This window comes from Rattus norvegicus, chromosome 9 (genome assembly GCF_021556685.1).
Source record: "Rattus norvegicus strain SHRSP/BbbUtx chromosome 9, alternate assembly SHRSP_T2T, whole genome shotgun sequence".
NCBI classification, from domain to species: domain Eukaryota; kingdom Metazoa; phylum Chordata; class Mammalia; order Rodentia; family Muridae; genus Rattus; species Rattus norvegicus.
Genome location: NC_141542.1, coordinates 56,666,437 through 56,684,488, shown reverse-complemented (window position 1 = coordinate 56,684,488; position 18,052 = coordinate 56,666,437). Strand labels below are relative to the sequence as shown.

The 18,052-nt window shown below is 45.7% G+C and overlaps 1 protein-coding gene across 13 annotated transcripts in view; it reads right to left on the bottom strand.

The window, feature by feature from the left end:
• Window positions 1-18,052, bottom strand: part of Npas2 (neuronal PAS domain protein 2) — a 179,019-nt gene that overhangs the window by 127,012 nt on the left and 33,955 nt on the right. For 2 of the 13 annotated variants that reach the window (XM_087566092.1, XM_087566093.1), the window contains exon 3: window positions 2,386-2,567. The gene's annotated coding sequence lies outside the window, so the exon portion shown is untranslated. 13 annotated transcript variants of the gene reach the window in all.

Genomic DNA, 18,052 nt, shown 5'->3' with positions numbered 1-18,052 from the left:
GGTATTAAAATATCAACGGTGAACATTTAAACCCAGGGTATAGTACACCAGCTTTAATGAACTTCAGACAAGCAGGCCTTGCTCCCTTAGAGTTCATTATCAATGAGAATCTACTAAACTGGCATCTGTGAACTTGCGAACAAACGAAAGTTACCTCTATTGGCTGGCAGAGAACCGGAAGCAGAGAACTGGGAAGCACACATTCTGAGCCCAGTGTGACCTTCAAGGCCGTCTCAGCTGGTACCAAAGCCAAATACTTACTCAGAAGAGCAAACACAGCACCCAATCTTTTCATCTTTCATCTTTCTACCCTGTGGCTGTGTGTGTGTGTGTGTGTGTGTGTGTGTGTGTGTGTGTGTGTGTGTGTCTGTGTATTTGTATCTCTGTGTATGCGTCCGTGTCTTTGTCTTTGTGTGTCTCTGTGTCTCTCTCTGTGTGTCTCTGTGTCTCTTTACGTATGTCTGTGTTGTGTCTCTGTGTCTCTGTGTATATGTCCTTAGCAAACATTACAAAGACCAACTGTTGTCTACAACATGCCAATTCTGTGTTTGGGAGTCAAGTTTCCATCACCTTGGTATCAGTCCCATGGTGTATTGCTCCTCTGATCCGGGGGTTCCTTGCTGAACCTCTAGACTAGCCCTCTAGTTGCTCCTTCCCCCTCTCCAGCTCCCTCCTAGCATCTGAAGCCAGTTGACTGTGGCTTCTGGCTTTTGGAGGCTGTCTGGTCACAGGGAGTGTCCTGGCTGCTGCCAAAGAACCTTCTCTACAGGCACCTGGTGACTTTCATCTCATCAGGTTTTGCAATCAAAGGCGCTATCAAGAAGACTTCCAAGATACAGCACGCTGGGCTCAGCTGTATCATGCACAGCGCCCCGTTGTAAACTGTGATAGCATTCCCAGCACTTGCTCTTTCACAATTCAGCCATGCTCACAGTTTGGTTTTTGTTTCACTTGGTCTCTGGTATGCTTCTAAGACAGTTCGTGGGCTGAAACCAAAAGGTTGGTGGACTGAATATGATCAGGCAGCCAGGAAGCCTGTGCCAAGGTTCACATCCTATTGGATTCCCTGTGATGTTAATCAGGGGGCAAAAGCATTGTGGATGTAGGGCTGTATGAAATGGGCATGCTAATACTCACAGGATGACTTCAAACCAGGAAGCTCTCCCTGAACATCTCACATCTACTGAGACCGACTGAGAGGAGAGGAAGCTGTATGGTCCTGTGTGGCTAAGTTGGACAGGGGTACAAATCTTTCTCTAAATCCACTGTTGTAGAATTTTCTTTCATTTTACCAATTTGGATGTTCCAGTTCCCATTTGGATCTCACACCACCTTGTCTGTCTCAGTAGGTAGGTGGTGCAGCCCTTACCTCTCAATGGTCTAGAGGAGCAGTTCTCAACCTGTTGGCCATTGTCCCTTTGCGAGGTTGGGGTGGGGTGGCATCAAGTAGCCCTTTGGCTGGGGTCACCTAAAACCATCTTGTAAATCAGTATGTATACTACACTTCATAACAGGAGCACAATTACAGCTATGAAATAGAAGTGAAAATAATTTTATGGTTGGGGGTCACCACGCCATGAGGAACTGTATTAAAGGGTGTCAGCGTTAGGAAGGTTGAGAACCACTGGGCTAGGGGCTTCTAAATTAATTGGATCCATGAAGGTGGATGTCTTACGCAACACCAAACCTTTCAGCTCTACCCATTTTCTGTCCTTTCTCAGATCTTAGAGGGTCACCTGCCTCTCTGGCAGCTGTAAGTCCTGTTCCTCTCCTGCCCTGAATACCTAGGGCCAAGATGTCGCTTCCACGTATCTGCAGTAAGAAGTAGTTGTTCTCCCTGCTAGCCTCGGAGACTCAGCGTGGTGGATCCAGTTTCACCAGTTTCTGTGTTGTCCAGAGTGGTGAGATGGCTGAAGAGATAGATTTCCAACCCAAGCTCCTGATATCACATGCACCAGCTAACGAGCAGCTAGGATTCATGAGGTTCCCCTCCCCACCAACCGCATGTGACGTCCACCGCGAAGCACTTTATGGACGGCAGCAGATGGAAAGTCAGTGCCTAAGGCTGTAGTTCCCACTTCTGGCTGAGCAGTAGTTACATGGAGAACAACTATTTAGTCTGTTTTCTGTTTCTAATACCCAAGACCTGGTAATCTATGAAGAATAGACATTTATTTGATTCACGGTTGGGGAGACTAGGAAGCTTGAGAATGTTGGACCAATGCTGCCAGGCATCTGATGAAGCCTTTCCTCCTGAACCCTACTGTGGTAGAGGGCATTGCCCAGTAAGACATAGAACACGGTATAAGTTTAAGTCTTTCTTGTCTAACAAAGCCACAAATGGCACCAATGAAGCTCTGCTTTCTCTAGTCCCAGAAGACACACCTTTAAGAAGCTCCATCTCTGGGTTCCATTGGTCTACAGACTTGAAGATGAACTCTCCAACTTACAAGCTTTGGGAGCCGCATTCAGCTTATAGCAGTAGCTAAGACTCAGGTTCCTGGGTCCTTCAGGGTGGGTGAAGATCGTGGCATGCAGCTGCATTGGAAAGGGCTGGAGGGTGAAGTCTGAAAGGGAGAGGTAGATCTTTGACTTCGTGTTCTCCTGAAGACCTCTTAGGTTTCAGAGAGCAGCATCCCATGAGGGTAGGAGTATAGGCCGCTTGCCCAGAAGGCATACGGTAAGACCACCGCTCAGCTTCCTCATCTCCCTGCCGCAGTCCCACAAGGCAATCATAGTGTTTGCTTCAGGACTGGGCACCGCCCTCTCCACCTTAAAGGAAGGCTGCAGAATCAACCTATAGTTCCCCTGTGTCATTCTAAGGGCCAGGTATGGGGAAGAGAGGAACAGAATCTATGAAGGCTGTGGGTTGCCCCAGAGTAGACCTCAGCACCCGAAGATTGTGGCCTCTGTGGCAGGCCTGTTCATACAGAATCAAACAGAAAAGTTTGTCATGGCCAATGAGGAGAAAGGCCAGTGAGTTGATCCGCTGCCACATAGTGGGGTAACAGGATCCATGGCTTTTGACACTAAAAATAACATAAGAGGCCTCACTTCGGAGGGACACTGCACGTGGTTTTAACCTGTGCCCACAGTCTTTCCATACTGGCATCATGTGGCTTGAAATTTGCGTTCTGTGATACTTGATGCCATGTGGGTTTCTCCCACCACACCCCGAGCTTCCTCATTTGTCTTATTTCAAGGGAAGAACAGCCCTGGGAAACCTTTTATGCAACGAGCTGTTGTTCTTCATTCAAGGCAGTAAAATGTACAAGCTGCTTAATCTGTATGAGAGACCAGGTGACTGGAAAATTCCAGAAGCTTTAAGTCTTTGTTAAAAATGCCAAAGTAAACGACCTTCGCTCTACAAAACTAACAGAAGGCAGCCCTGCCCATTCCTTTCAAGCCCCAGCAGGCACTGCTTCCAGAAGCCACACAGGGTAGCAGCCTGCTGAGGATCGCTCTTAGCTATTACTGCCCTGTTCTCAGTCTACTTGGACGCTGAGTACTGGACCACCTTCATATTCACATCAGCACCATCGTCAGAGTGCACGTGTGTGCTAAAGTCTTAAAAACCAGGTTACTTATTTAGTATGTGCTGTGTTTGTGTGTGTGTGTACACGTGTGTGTAAGCATTAGTGCATGTGTGTGCATGAGTGTGCATATATGCACATGCATGTGTATGCATGCATGTGTGCACATGTGTGCCTGTGTGTGCATGTGCATGTGTGTATGCATGTGTGTGTATGCATGTGTGCACATGTGTGTGCACATGTGTGTGCATGTGTGTGCATCTGTTCATGCAAGCATACTATCTCATGTGTGTGTGCATGTGTGTGCATGCATGTATGCATGTTTGGGTATGTGTGCCTGCACGTGTGTGCATGTGTATGTGCACTCATAAAATACATAAAGAAAAACTGTGCTGAACCACTAAGAAAAGCTGACAACCAACCCTAGCATGAAAAGAAATGTCTGGCTTATCTCACACTGGTGTATGAAGGAAAATGACAATTCATTAGGATCACAGTCACCAAGCATCAGAGACCCAGTGGAAGACCATTCCCAACTACAGAAAAAGAAGCAGTTTTCAATAAGAGTAACAAATATTGGCCATCTAAAAAGTAGCCTTTTGATCTTTAAAGCAAAGAATTTGGAGAAACCATGACAAACCCTTTCTAGTTGGTAAGAGACCAAATATTTCATCGGCTATAAAATAAATTGAGCTGCAAAGGCCTGTCTTTAAAACGACATGTCTCATGCCAATGAAGAGAATGCACACTGTCTATTCCAATTACACTCAGACCCCCCAGAAAATAAAGAACTAGAAAATAAATATCACTGAAGCTCAACCTCCAAACTAGCCATTGTTGTGATCCCTCCAGAACATTAAATATATTTTGCCCACATTTTGCATGGTTCGCTCCTGGCTGAAGTGTCAGCAGAATTGGAACGATGATCTTTGCTTTTCTAGGGATAGCTCTATGTCTGGAACATAGTCACGTGTGGTAGATACTTCTGGAAAACCAGATGAAGATGTGAGGATGCTATACTCTGTTCTCTTGCTCCTCCTTGTCCTGTGACACGGGAGTACTTACTGGAATTCTGTGCCCAGGTCTATTGGGCAAGGGAGCAATAGAGTCAAACCGCATAAGTTCAGACATGTATTCTGGAAAGAAAGCACTCCACATTTATATTGCTTTCCAGTACGCCACATGCCAGCTCCCTGCTGTCTGAAACTGGTGAACAAAGAGATGTCCTTCAGACAAACCTGAGCCTGCTGCTGGGAGCAAAGCCTTTTGGGAAAAGTAGGAGGGAGGGTAAAGGGAAAATGACTGGGTCTAGACAAGAATGGGCCTGTCAACTGTCAAGCATGAATGGAGGATGGATTTAGGGGACCCTCCCCCCTCATGCTGAACTGTTTGTTTCCAATAGATTTAGGGAGAGGGGGAAGTCATGGCTTTTAGTTATGAATCCACCGGTCACCCCACCGGACGCCAACATACAGTTCTAATCCAGTGGACATACAGTTAAAGTAACTAAGTCATAACACAAAACTGATCGTCAGGAATCTGGAAAGACTCTGGCGGAGGAAGGAGAAGGGGGTTGCATAGAGATGGGGGGAAATGAAAGGGTAGGTGGAGTGACCAGAACGCATTGTATTATCAAAGAACTAATTTAATTAAGTAGAAGAAAGGAAGAGAGAAAGAAAGAAAGGAAGGAAGAAAGAAAGAAAGGAAGAAAGGAAGAAAGAAAGAAAGAAATGCACCAAGCTCTCTTCTGTAGCATTTTCCCTACAGACATGAAAATGAAAATACGCCACATGCAAGTGTCTCATGGGTAGCTCATTTCCTCAGCACTGTCTGCGGAGAAACAGAAGTCGGGTGAAGATTCTCCAAGTGGGTTGATTGCTCTGTTTTCCTCACCTCTGGTCTTAAATCCTCCATCTCAACACACTCAGTTTCAGTTTTTCATCTGCAATCACGGCACAGCTAGGGTTTAGCAAACAACATGATCAGCACCAAGGGCCATCCCAGGAAAGTGGCTTGTACTCTCCAAGCACAGAAGGAGAGTGGAGAACGAATACTCAAGAAGGCGTGGAGGCTCACACAGGGTAACCAGCCCAAGAGCTGGGTCTCAGGCTGGAGCTCAAATCGGTGCATGGGCTTCTGGGCAAGTACTTAGGACAGCTAACAGTTGTAACCGGAGGCCATTCAAGCTCTTCTACTCCAGGGTCACCTTCCTGACAGTTTGGTCCAAACAGAAATAGCTTTATTTCTAAGTCAGCCGTCATCCCTGATGGAAGCCTGGGTGGACGGTTCAGGTGACATCATCAGACACTCGAAATCGTTCCTATTTCAAATTCTTCCCTGAGATGGGTCTAAAGGTTGGTCCTCATTGTACTGGAGCTACCTTCTTAGCTTAGTAGGGAATGGTTTCATCAGGTTACCCAACAGAGTAGAAGATGTTCGCAGTCACAGGTCATGGGAGCCACGAGTTCTGAGTCACCCAAGGAGCAACTGTGCATGGGAAACATCAGCCTAGCAACAAGCAGATGCTAAGTGGGGACTTAGTGTTAGACTAAGCAGAGGAACAGACGCTGGGTCCTTAGTTCAGAGAGAAGGTTGATCTTCTGCCTAAAGCAGGGTATCAGTTTAAGCAGGTAGAGTGCATAATCTTCCACAGACTCCAGTTATCTTGGCACAAAGAGCAAATGTTTCATTGGTTCAGAGTTCTTACACCTAAGGATTTCCTGGTTCAAATAACGATTATGTCTGCAGTTTCCAGGACGAGGTCTGGGTTGCCGGTGATCACGATTGCAGCCTGTGAAGTCTAAACCCACCTCTCCTTTTCTGATTTAGTTCCACAACACCACCGAGATTAGTTTTCATTTTGAATCTCACTTTTCTCACGGATGTGCAGGGGAGTTCCCAGGGGTTACAGATGTGTGATATTTGCCTCTGAGAAGCCAGACACTAAAAAGATTTATAAAAATCAAAGCAACACCATCCTAAGTTATATTGCTTTGGGGAACAGTTGTTTTTCTTGCTAAATGCATTTATTCCTTTAAAAAGAATAAACAAACATTCAAAACCTTTCTCACTTTGAATTTCCATGTTGGCAACTTTCCCCAGAGAGGATTCTTAATACTTTTTATTTATTTTCCTCTTCCCCGCTTCTCCTCTCTCTAACTCCCTCCTTCCTTCCCTGCCTCTTCCCCCTTTTACAGAGAATCTCACTACACAGCCCAGGCTGGCCTTGAACTTGCAATCCCCCTGCCTCAGCTCTCTTAGGATAGAGATATGGTTCTCTCACAACTTTTTAAGATGTCCGGGGTGCTTCTGCTTCAGCCTTTCACTCTTAAATCCTTCCTTTCAAACCAGTGCACAGGGAACATAAACCACTTCAGAAACTTTGAGGCCAGGGCTGGGAAGATGGTTCAGCGGTTAAGAGCTTTCTCCAGAGGACCTAAGTTCAAGTCTCAGAAATTACATGGCAGCCGCTCACAACCATCTGCAATGCCAGTCTCCAGGGGATCCAATCCCTCTTCTGGCTTCCATGGACACCACGTGCATACCTACCATGCATAGACATACATGCAAGAAAACTACCTGCGCACACAAAGTACATACATAATACATTTAAAAATCAAGCCCGTGCAACTATTACGTTACATTTTGTTGTTAGATGTGTGGGCCATAGGGAAGTGACAGCCATCGTTTGTTTAATGGCATTTTCCTTGTGCCTCAGAAATGGCTCCCTAGTTTCAGAGCCAGGCATGTTCTATGTGTCCCAAATTAGGGCTCTCGTGGTGCTATTTATTCCAAAGACTTGTTGGCTGATCAAATGGAACTCGACTTGGAGCAGTTGCGATTAAACGTTGCAGCGGCTTCATTTGCAGCCTCTTAGGAAGCAAGGAATCTCATTACATGACACTATTTTAGAAGCTATCGGGACATTTTTGAGCAATTTGGATATACTCCTAATATTTTATCTCACTAGACTGCCAAGGCTTAGGAGTTAAGTTAATTGAGCACGTGACTGATACAATAACACACAATGTTGCTCTGACATTCAGATGAGCCCTCTTTCTCATACCCACGCATCAACAAGCCAAGGACAGGAAAAAAAAGGCTTTCCATATATGTTCTGAACTACTTGTCGTTTCTGAAGAGCTCTGATTCCAATTCACAGTAATCTAAACCTGGGGTTCTCAACCATCCTAATGCTGTGACTCTTCAATATAGTTCCTCATATTGTGGTGACCCCCAAGCATAAAATTATTTCATTGCTGCTTCATAACTGTAATTTTGCTACTTCCATGGATAATAATGTAAATATCTATGTTTTCCAATGGTCTGAAGTGACCCCTGTAAAAGGGTCATTCAACCCTACAAAGGTGTCATGACCCACAGGTTGAGAAACACTGATCTTACCCCACTGACTTCTTACCGAGGCTCTAGCTACTGGTGTGTTGGTCACAGTACCCGGCTTCTCTCCAGACTGCAAGCATTCTCACAGCTCTGTGGTGTTATGATTCTGATCCTAAACGACTCACAAATGCCTCACTTTCCATGTATGCTGTGGAGAGGTAGGGCCCAGCAGAAGGACTTTGTCTTTAATGGGTGGTGGGCTGGTTTAGTAAGAGCTCAAAGGACTCGTGGAGAACATGCTATCAAAGATGTGTATGGGAGCCTGGTCTCTTTTTCTGTTGCGTCCTGGCCATGAGGTGAGTGTCTTTACTGTGATGAGCTGTATCACCAAAGGACCCAAAGCAAGGGAATCACCAATTCCTGGCTGAAACCTCCAGACCTGAAAATAATACACCCTCTCTTTATAAGTGATTATCTCAGGCATTTGTAACAGTGACATAAGGCAGAAGACGACCAGTCTCAATGGGGTAGGAAATGTTTTTGTTCATACTTGTGTAAAATTGTCTCCAGCTCAGAACCGGCAATGTATCAGATTAACACTTGCTCTCAGAGAGTGTTTACATTATAGGGGATACTACGTATCAGAGTAACAGGGCTCTGAGCTGAGTGTTTACATTATGGCGGATACTATGGAACCATGCTAATGCATCAGTCATCACGTTACCAGATAGAATCCAGGGAGTTCCGTATACATCAAATATATAACAGGATCCATTAGAGCTCACAGATGGAAAAGACTAAAATAAAAATGATGGAAATGACAAAGAGATAAAAATATTGGCACAAAAACATTTCCTCGCCATTGTGTGAAATTGGTCTAGCAGTATTTAAACATGCAACTCGTCAGCATCTATAATTTCCCATTCCAGTGCTTAGATAGTAGGACAAAAAATGGAAACACTATTTAAAGTCATTCACATATCATCCTGACCCATTAAAGGCATTTCCGCAACAGAAGTTACTGATGGGTTTCGTATACTGAGAAAAGCAAACAGTGCATCAAACACAGGGTACAGTGTGTGGGTAGTACAGCCAGATAGGAGTTTCTTCACTTGCCAGTTTCTCCATCTCCCTCCCCTTCCTCCTCCCCTCTTACCTTCCCCTCCTCCTTTTCCTCTCTCTCTTCCCCTCCTCACACCTCTCAATACAATCAGTAGTTGAGCAAAGGGCTCCTGAGTAGCCACATAGGGTGCTCACCAGACCATCTGACCACCCGACCACCAAACTGTGGGGAAGCCTGATTTGGCAGCTTTGCTCACCTTTTGGACCATGAATGGCAGACATGATGACTTAAGTGCTCATGGTGAGTGTTCACTCTCTTGTTTAGGGGGACATGTCATTTCCAAGGAGGCTTTTAGAAGTACCAGATCCCCCGAGCAACTGGGATCTGCCATCATTTTGCCCCTCCAAGCACCACTACACTTCTCTGCGTGGGCTGTGCTCCCTGATAGAGAAGTGAACCCAAGACCTTGCTCACTGCAGAGGGCTCTACACAAGCTGTTTCAAATATTGTCAACAAGTAAGGTAAGCAGGGTCCTAAAGAGCTGATGCTTCTAGTATGACAAGGACAGAAGCTGGAGGTACACACAGTGAGTCCCTACAGGGAAGATCTCATTGGGAGTGACTGTCACCTGCACCTTTCCACATAAAGCCTTGTTTCAAACAAGCACAAGGCTCAAAAGCCTCTGTATGTGGTAAGTGTCGGGTAGGGTTGTCAAAACCTATGTGCAGCTCACTCCCAGCCACGGTCATACATGGAAGCAGTCCTGGCTACTCACTGGCTTTTGTCTAAGCACCTCACACTGTATGGGTACGGTCTGAGGCAGTCCATGATTTAAAATAAAAATGAACCCAAGGGGTATCAAACACTCCCATTGTAGATCAGCATCAAGAACAGACTCTTAAAAACAACCCGATTAGCATCAGCTGTTTCTGATTTAGAAGGAAAAGTAACCCAGTAAACATCACCCAAAATGCCAAAACAAACAAATCTGCATTCACCGAGAGGATACAACCGGAAGTGTGAAAGCCAAAGGTCTCTTTTTTAGTCTGAGAAGCATGTCTTGTGACCGAACCACTACGTGTTTATGAATTATGTATTGACCCAGTAGTGGTTCTGGCTTTGGTTCTTGGGTATTTGTCCATTTTCTGGTGTTATAGCAAAATACCCCCATCTGGATGGTTTATAAAGATAAGAGATTTACTCAGCTGAGTTTGGGAATCTGAAAGTCCAAGGTTAGGTGACCACATCTGTTCAGCATCTAATGAATCATCCCCAACTGGGCCTCAGTATGAATGACGAACAGAAAATGGATCATTTGTGAGCATACGGAGCTAAACATGTAAAGTAACTGTTTAAAAAACAACCGACTCTTGGAAGAGCTGAGTCTCTCCTTGAGACTATCATAGATTCCCTCCAAGGACAATGTCACCCTGACCCAAGTACCTTCCACTACATGCAACTCCTAAAGGTTCTACAACAACAACATTGCCATACTGTGGTCAAGCACACGACACCTTTGTGGGACACATTCTAAACATATTCAAGCCATAGCATCTTCCTGTTGGTCCACTGGGTTGTGAAAATGCTGTGTTGGTAGAATTAGTCATAGACTTTAAACAATACTCTGGTTTTTAAAAAAATATATATTTAATGTATAGTGGTTGACAACAGAACACTGTTTGGAGATTTTTAGGAAATAATTTGTTAAATGTATTTATTTTATTGTCTGGTTGTTACTGCTTTGCCTGTTTACACGTATGTAGCGGGTACCACATGCATATGTGGTGCCCATGGAGGTCAGAAAAGGCTGTTGAATATCCTGGAACTGAAGAACTAGAGTTAGGGATGGTTGTGAGCTAGCTTGTGGGTGCTAGGAATTGAACCCAGGTCCTCTGTCACAGTAGCAAATGCTCTTTGTTGAGTCGTCTCTTCAGCCCACTGAAGACTCTTTTAAAAATGTATGCGTATGTCTTTGTGTGTTTGTGCATATGAGTGCAGTGCTCATGGGAGCCAGAATGGGGTGTCAGATCTCCCAGAGCTGGGGTTACCAAGCTGCTGTGAGCCACCTGATGTGGGTGCTGGAAACAGAGCTCAGGTCCTCTGGAAAAACAGTGAGTGCTCTTTACCACTGAGCCTTCCTTCCAGCCTTTGGCATATTTTACTTTTTAAAGACTTATATTTGTTTTCATTGTGTGGTTATGAGTGGTTTTACCCACCTATATGTCTGTGTACCATGTACATGTAGTGCCTTCTGTAGTTACAGAAGGTTGAGAGCCACTGTGTAGGTGCTGGGAATCAAACATTGGTCCTCTGGAAGATCCTGGAAGTAAGTGCTCTTAGCTGCTGAGCCATCTCTCTGGACACCCCACAGTCTCATTTCAATAACTCCGCTAATTCTTAATCGTGCTATGTATCTTTGACAGCAAACAGTTTGAACGCCACATATGAATACACGTATGCACACGCATTACATGTTCCTAGCACCTGCATAGACCACTGAACCCACATATGAAGTGTGACAAACACAGCTTGATGCCTTCCCTGGTGTACTGGAGTTAGGGAACCATGAGATGCTATAAGAAACGAATCTATTTATATCCCTCTTTCCTGATAAACACATCAAGGGCTACAGCCAGAATATAGACCCTGGGGCTTGAAAATCTGCTGCGAAAATACCAAGCACTTGCCAAGAACTGAATAGAGAAAGCAAGGCAGAGCACACTTGGCAGCACTTGCTATTCAGGAGGACCTGCTCTGAAACCTGGGGGCAAGAAGGCTTGGTCCTTCACAAGAAACATAAGTCCAAGTTCCTGTGCCCACTGCCCCTCCCATCACAGCTTCACTACCTTCAAGGTTTACAGGCCCAAACTAGAAGTTTGAATCATTCCTGTCAAAACCTGCTCCTTCCTTCTCCGCACATCTTGTCTCCACCTCCCTCCCCCTACTGCCACAGCCCACCCATTACGGCCCTGCTGGTTCTAGCTGTCTATCCACCTTACACAAATCTACATTTCTCTCCAGCCCTGCCTTCCGTCCTGTACTCCATCCAAGCTTTCCTGGCCTCCTCCTTTCCTGGTTTCCAGAAAACAACCCCTCAAAGGCAGCAACAGTCAAATATTTGAAATGCCAACCGGGCTTAGCTCTCCAGCTCAGCATCCTCATGTACACAACTCTTTACTGAAAGGAACCAGGCAGATTCTAGGGCTGGGGCGGGGACAGGTTAGAAAAAGACCCAATAGGTTCAAGGTGCAACACGGATGAATCAGAAGTTGGCTGAGAGGATTCTTACTGGCCAAGGAAGGGGTGATCCGAGCATCAAAGCTGTAAACATAGCGTACGAAGAACACAGGTATTCATCCATACATAGTGGTTTAAATAAGTGGATGGATGGATGGGTGGGTGGGTGGATGGGGGATGGATGGGTGGATAGATGGATGGCTAGATGGATGGGTGGATGGATGGGTGGATGGATGGATGGGTGGGTGGATGGATGGGTGGATGGATGGGTGGATGGATGGGTGGGTGGATGGATGGATAGATGGATGGATGGGTGGATGGATGGATAGATGGATGGACAGGTGGATGGATGGGTGGATGGATGGGTGGATGGATGGGTGGGTGGATGGGTGGATGGATGGATGGGTGGATGGATGGGTGGGTGGATGGGTGGATGGATGGATGGGTGGATGGATGGGTGGATGGATGGGTAGATGGATGGGTAGGTGGATGGATGGATGGATGGATGGATGGATGGCTATGATAGACATCTTCTTCAAGTGGACTTCCAGTTTATGATACACATAGGAAAGAAGATGGGATTAGAAATTTACCATTGGGCAACCACGAGAGTACTGATGCTTCAAATAAAAAGTATCGATGAATATTAGCTAATAAGGCCAATTGAGAAGCAGTTTCTTTATATAGCCTTCAAAGTATCTCACACAAGACATTTATTCATTAGAAGAGGGCTTCCACAGGGAAACTCAGCAGATACATTTTTAGTCCAGTGAACAAAGTTATTACTCCTGGCCAGAGGACAAGTCATGGTCTTCGAATTCACTACAGCCTTCTGATATTCCTGCCACAAGCACTTTAATCTACTCTAACCCATTGGTGCACAACAGACAAACCCCAAACAAAAGCCACCCTATGGAACAATGACTGGTTACTCTTCCAACTCTCTGGGTCATGAAACACCAGGGGTGATTGGGTAAATCCTAGACGGGAAAGACTAAAGCCAAGACAACTGAATACAAGGTAGATGCTGGATGTTGGATCTACTAGAGACACAATGGGACACACAATGGAACATCCCGTTGGGGTCTGAGGTCCGAAGGAAATCCTGTCCTAATTTAGTTTCCCGTTGTGAAGACCACACACACACATACACACACACACACACACACACACACACACACACACACACACACACACACACACAGAGGCTAGTTCCCTGTCCTCAGGTCCAATCAGTGGGATTTACCGTACATGGTTTAATGAAAATCAGTGACATTGATGGGAACAGAAACCGTAAGGTAGATGTGATCCCACACAACAGGGTGGGGTGGGGTTCCCAGTGGAGATTAGAAGGGAGTTAGTTGTCCTGTTCTTGGTTCCTCAAACATGAAAGGATTCGCCACTGCCCCAAAACATCTCTGGCACAAATCACTTCAGGGAACACTAGACTCCCATAGCTCAACCATCCCTTAGGTCACATTTTTTTTAAAGCATATGCATGTATGTGTCTGTATGAGGTTTGTGTACATGAGAGCAGGTAACATTACAGACCAGAAGAGGGAGTCAGATCCCCTAAAGCTGGACCTACAGACTGTTGGGAGCTGCCCAACATGGGTGCTGGGAACTGAACTCAGACCCTCCGGAGGAGCTCAAAACCAGTGACTTGTCCCTTCAGCCTTTGTGAAGATTATACACACAGTTTATTCTGCCAGGAAAAGTTCACCTGCCCCACTCCACCACTCAGGTCTCAGCTTAAATGTTACTTCCTCTGCCCTCGACTAGATCATATTTCTCACCACAGGTAACGGTGTACACTTGTCCTTTTGATGTTCCCTCTTCTCCACCAGCTGATAAGCCATGGGTTCTCAACCTGTGGATCGTGACCTCTTGTGGGCATTACATATCAGGTCATTACGTTAAAATTTGTAACAGCAAAATTACAATTATTAAAGTAGCAATGAGCTATATGTTTATGTCGTAGTGACACGAGGAACTGTGTTAAGGGCCTTGGCATTAAGAAGGTCGAGAAGCAGCGGAGAGCTCTGGGCTCTGCTTGCTTCCCCCATTTTTCATTCTCCAGGTCCAAGGCCCAATTGCTCTCACCTGCAGAGAGGCGACCGGCTTTCTATTCTTAGCAGGTATTCTTTCCGTGTAAATAAATTGATGTTATTATTTGATTCTTAATATCTGCTTTTCCCCAAGACCTTGATCTTGCAATTTGACAGTTTTTTTTATGGAGTATGTAAGTGTTTTGGGGAGATCTTCACAGAGACGAGGGCTGCTATATTTAAACCCAAGTATGACTGCAGAATGAGCACGGGCAACGTGCGGAGCGATGGCCCTTAATGACTTAAGCAACCGATGCCAGTAACTAGGGCTATTTTCATAGTGCAGAGAAGATGATTTTTAGAAAGTGGAGTAGGGAGTAATTAATTTCACATAATAGTCACACTGGGACCTATTGTGAGCTCTGACATTAATGATGTATTTCTTTTCTGTAATTAATTTTTATGCTCAGTCCTGGGAGCCCTCCGCCGACTCCTTCAGAACAGCTCCCCACTCAATGCTCCCAGCTCTCCGGGCCCCATCTACCACAGGGTACTCTCTTTAAAGATAAAGGACACACAGACAACAGAAATACATACCCACCCAGCCAGATTTTAGTCCGACCAATGCTTTCTCTGCTCAGAAAGTCATTACGGTAATTAACACCAGCAAGCGCTGCAGCTTGGAACCGCTGAGCTCCTCCCGGAGCTGCTGAGAGTGGAAGCAGAAGACCGAGGGAGAGGAGCAGTATTTGGGGAAGACAAGGGCAAGAGAACTTTATTTCCTTTAGGGGCGCCTGCCGTGGTTTTAAGTGTGGGCAGCATTGTGAAAAGAAGGGCGGGCTGAGTCAGATGGCCTGAGGCTTTTATGGTAAGACAGTTCTAAGGGACAGCAAAGGCTTCTTCTCTCAGCTGTCACCAAGTAACTGATGACAATTTCGTCTTGTCTGTGAGCAGTTCTGGAGAAGATTTGTGCAGGGCAGAGTCTGGGAGTCCCAGATGTGGACTGGTGGCTCACCAAGTAAATGTGCCTAGGGTTCCTGGCAGCATCCATGAACATAGGGCCCAGTGGTCACTGGATTCAACACCCACAGCTCTTCTGGGAGCTTTAGGGCCTTTGTGCCAGATTATAAGTGCTGGCTCCTTGAACTAAGCTGGGAGCAGAGTTTGTATTTATGTGTGTGTGTGTGTGTGTGTGTGTGTGTGTGTGCGCGCGCGCGCACGCGTGCGCACATGTGCGTGCACATATGCACATGGTATGTGTATATGTATGTATGTGTGTAATATATGTGTTTGTATGAATGCATGTGTGTGTGCACACACATGCATGTATGTGCATGCTAGGTTCTGTTCCTCTAGAGCAGTGGTCCTCAACCTGTGCAGTTACATGTCAGATATTTACATTACTATTCATAGTAGTAGCAAAATTACATTTATGGATTTGTTGATGGCAACAAAATAATCTTATGGTTGGGAGTCACCACCACATGAGGAGCTGTATTAAAAGGTCACAGAGTTAGGAAGGTTGAGACCCGCTGGCCTAGAGGAAGCTGACTAATGCTGAGGGAGGGCTGACTTCACTCTCTAGGCTTAGTGTGCAAACAAACTGATGAATACCGTGTGCGTCATGTGTTTTAAAACTCACACTGGGAATTGGGGTGTCGTTAATTGGTACAGTGTTTGCCTAGCATGAATGAGGCTTGGGATTCTAACTATAACCACAGAACAATAACAACAACCCCCCGTATAATCTTTTTCTTTTCTTTAAATTTTTATACATGCATGTATATGACGTGTGTATAAGTGTTTAGATATGTTTGTGTGAGCACAGCATATGTGTAGCAGTCAGGGGACAACCTTGTGTATCTGTCCTCCCCCTTCCCTCGTGTGAGACAGGGACTCTTTGCTGCTGTAGGTGAGAGTAGCCTTGCCCACAGACCTCCAGGCTTCCTGCTGTCTTGGTCTCTGGTCTCATCATAATGGAGTTGGGATTATAGCCACACACTACGATATCTGCTCTATGTGGGCTCTGGGCATCTGAGCTCAGATCTTCACACTTACAAGGTGTGTGAGTTACTTTTCTGTTGCTGTGGTAAATAATCATGACCAGAAGCGACTCGTAGAAGGAAGAGTTGATTTTGAGTTGATGGTTAAAGGGGAAACTATAAGGTATCGTGGGGCATGGCCTTGGGTGTCAGGAGCAGCAAGCCAAGAGATTACATCAACCACAAAAACAAGCAGAGTGAACTGGAAGGAGAGGCATGGTTCTAACCACTCAAATCCCACCCCCCGGAGGTACTTCCTCCAGCAAGCCCCCATCCTAGGCGTTCTGTAAGCACCCCCAACAGTGCACCAGCGGAGGACCAAGTGTTCCAATATGTGAACCTGTGAAGGACATAGATCATCCAAACCACTAGGCAAGGCAAGGGCTTTTTGCACCAAGTCCCCTTTTTTTTTTTTTTTTACATTCTTGAAGAAAGTGGTATCTTAGAGCCAGTTCTCCAGCCTGCCTATAACCAATGGCTGACTACATCTTGGGACAAAATGTCTATTCTTCAATGAAGAGGGGCTCCCTGGGTCCTCAGATGTAGGGGAAGCTCAGGCTCTACCTCACAAAATAAACACGAGTGCCATGTTTATCAGTCACTAAGTGACCTGGTGACATTGCCCTAGTTTCATTTCCGTGGCTATAATAAAATATTCTGACAAGAAGCAACTTAGGAGAGGAAAGGGTTTATCTCAGCTTCTATGTTACTGGACCATTTCTGCGGGAAGGCTAGGCAGACACTCAGAGGCAGGCCTGTGATCCCACACAGTACTACTGCCAACCAAGGCGCTCACTTCACAGCCAAGGAAACACCGTTAAGAACTGGAGGCAGGCAGGGTGCTGTCTGCTCAGGGGCCACACAGGCTGGGTTTGTACTCAGCTAGCTTTCTTCACAGCTTAGGACCACCTGCTGAGGGATGGCACCACCCACAGTGGGCTGGGCACGCCTATGTCAACTGCCAATCCAGACACTCTACCACAGACATGCCTACAGGCCAATCTGGTCTAGACAATTCTCTCAGATGTCTCTATGCTCTGTCAAACTACCAGTCAAAGCTAATTAGGGCAGTTACCAAAGGAAAATTGAATCCCGGAGTGAAACATGAACACAGAAGTACATCTTTAGCAGAAACTGGCATAGAAATACACTTGCTAGAGCAGTGGTCTTCAACTTTCCTAATGCTGCGACCCTTCAATACTGTTCCTTATGTTGTGGTGACCTGTGCCCCTCCAACCATAAAATTATTTTTGTTGCTACTTCATAACTATAATTGAACTACGGTTACGAATCATGATGTAAATATCTTTGTTTCCTGATGGTCTTAGGCAATCCTGTAAAAGGGTCTTCCAACCCCAAAGGAGTTGTGATCCACAGGTCGAGAACCACTGCTCCGGAGTTTATAAACCAATTGTCCAGAGCTCCCATCTACTACCAGGAAAACCAGGCAGCTGATTTCACTCTTTAAGCCAAGGCCTTTCAATATCAGAACTCTCTAAACAAAGACTTTTCTAATGGTTACCAGTCTCCATAGCGGTCTGCTCTGGCCAGACCCTCCTCGATGAGCAGAGCCCAGTGGTTGTATCCCAGGGTAGCCAATGCACTGACTGTTCCCTGGGCTGATTCTATTCATGGCAGTGTTTTATGAGAAGATAATGAGGTGCTTAGCTCCATGTCCCTGTCACACATGTGGAGAAGCATTTACCAAAAATATGTGTGTGTGTGTGTGTGTGTGTGTGTGTGTGTGTGTGTGTGTGAAGGCATGACATTTCAAGTTGTGCTTGGACA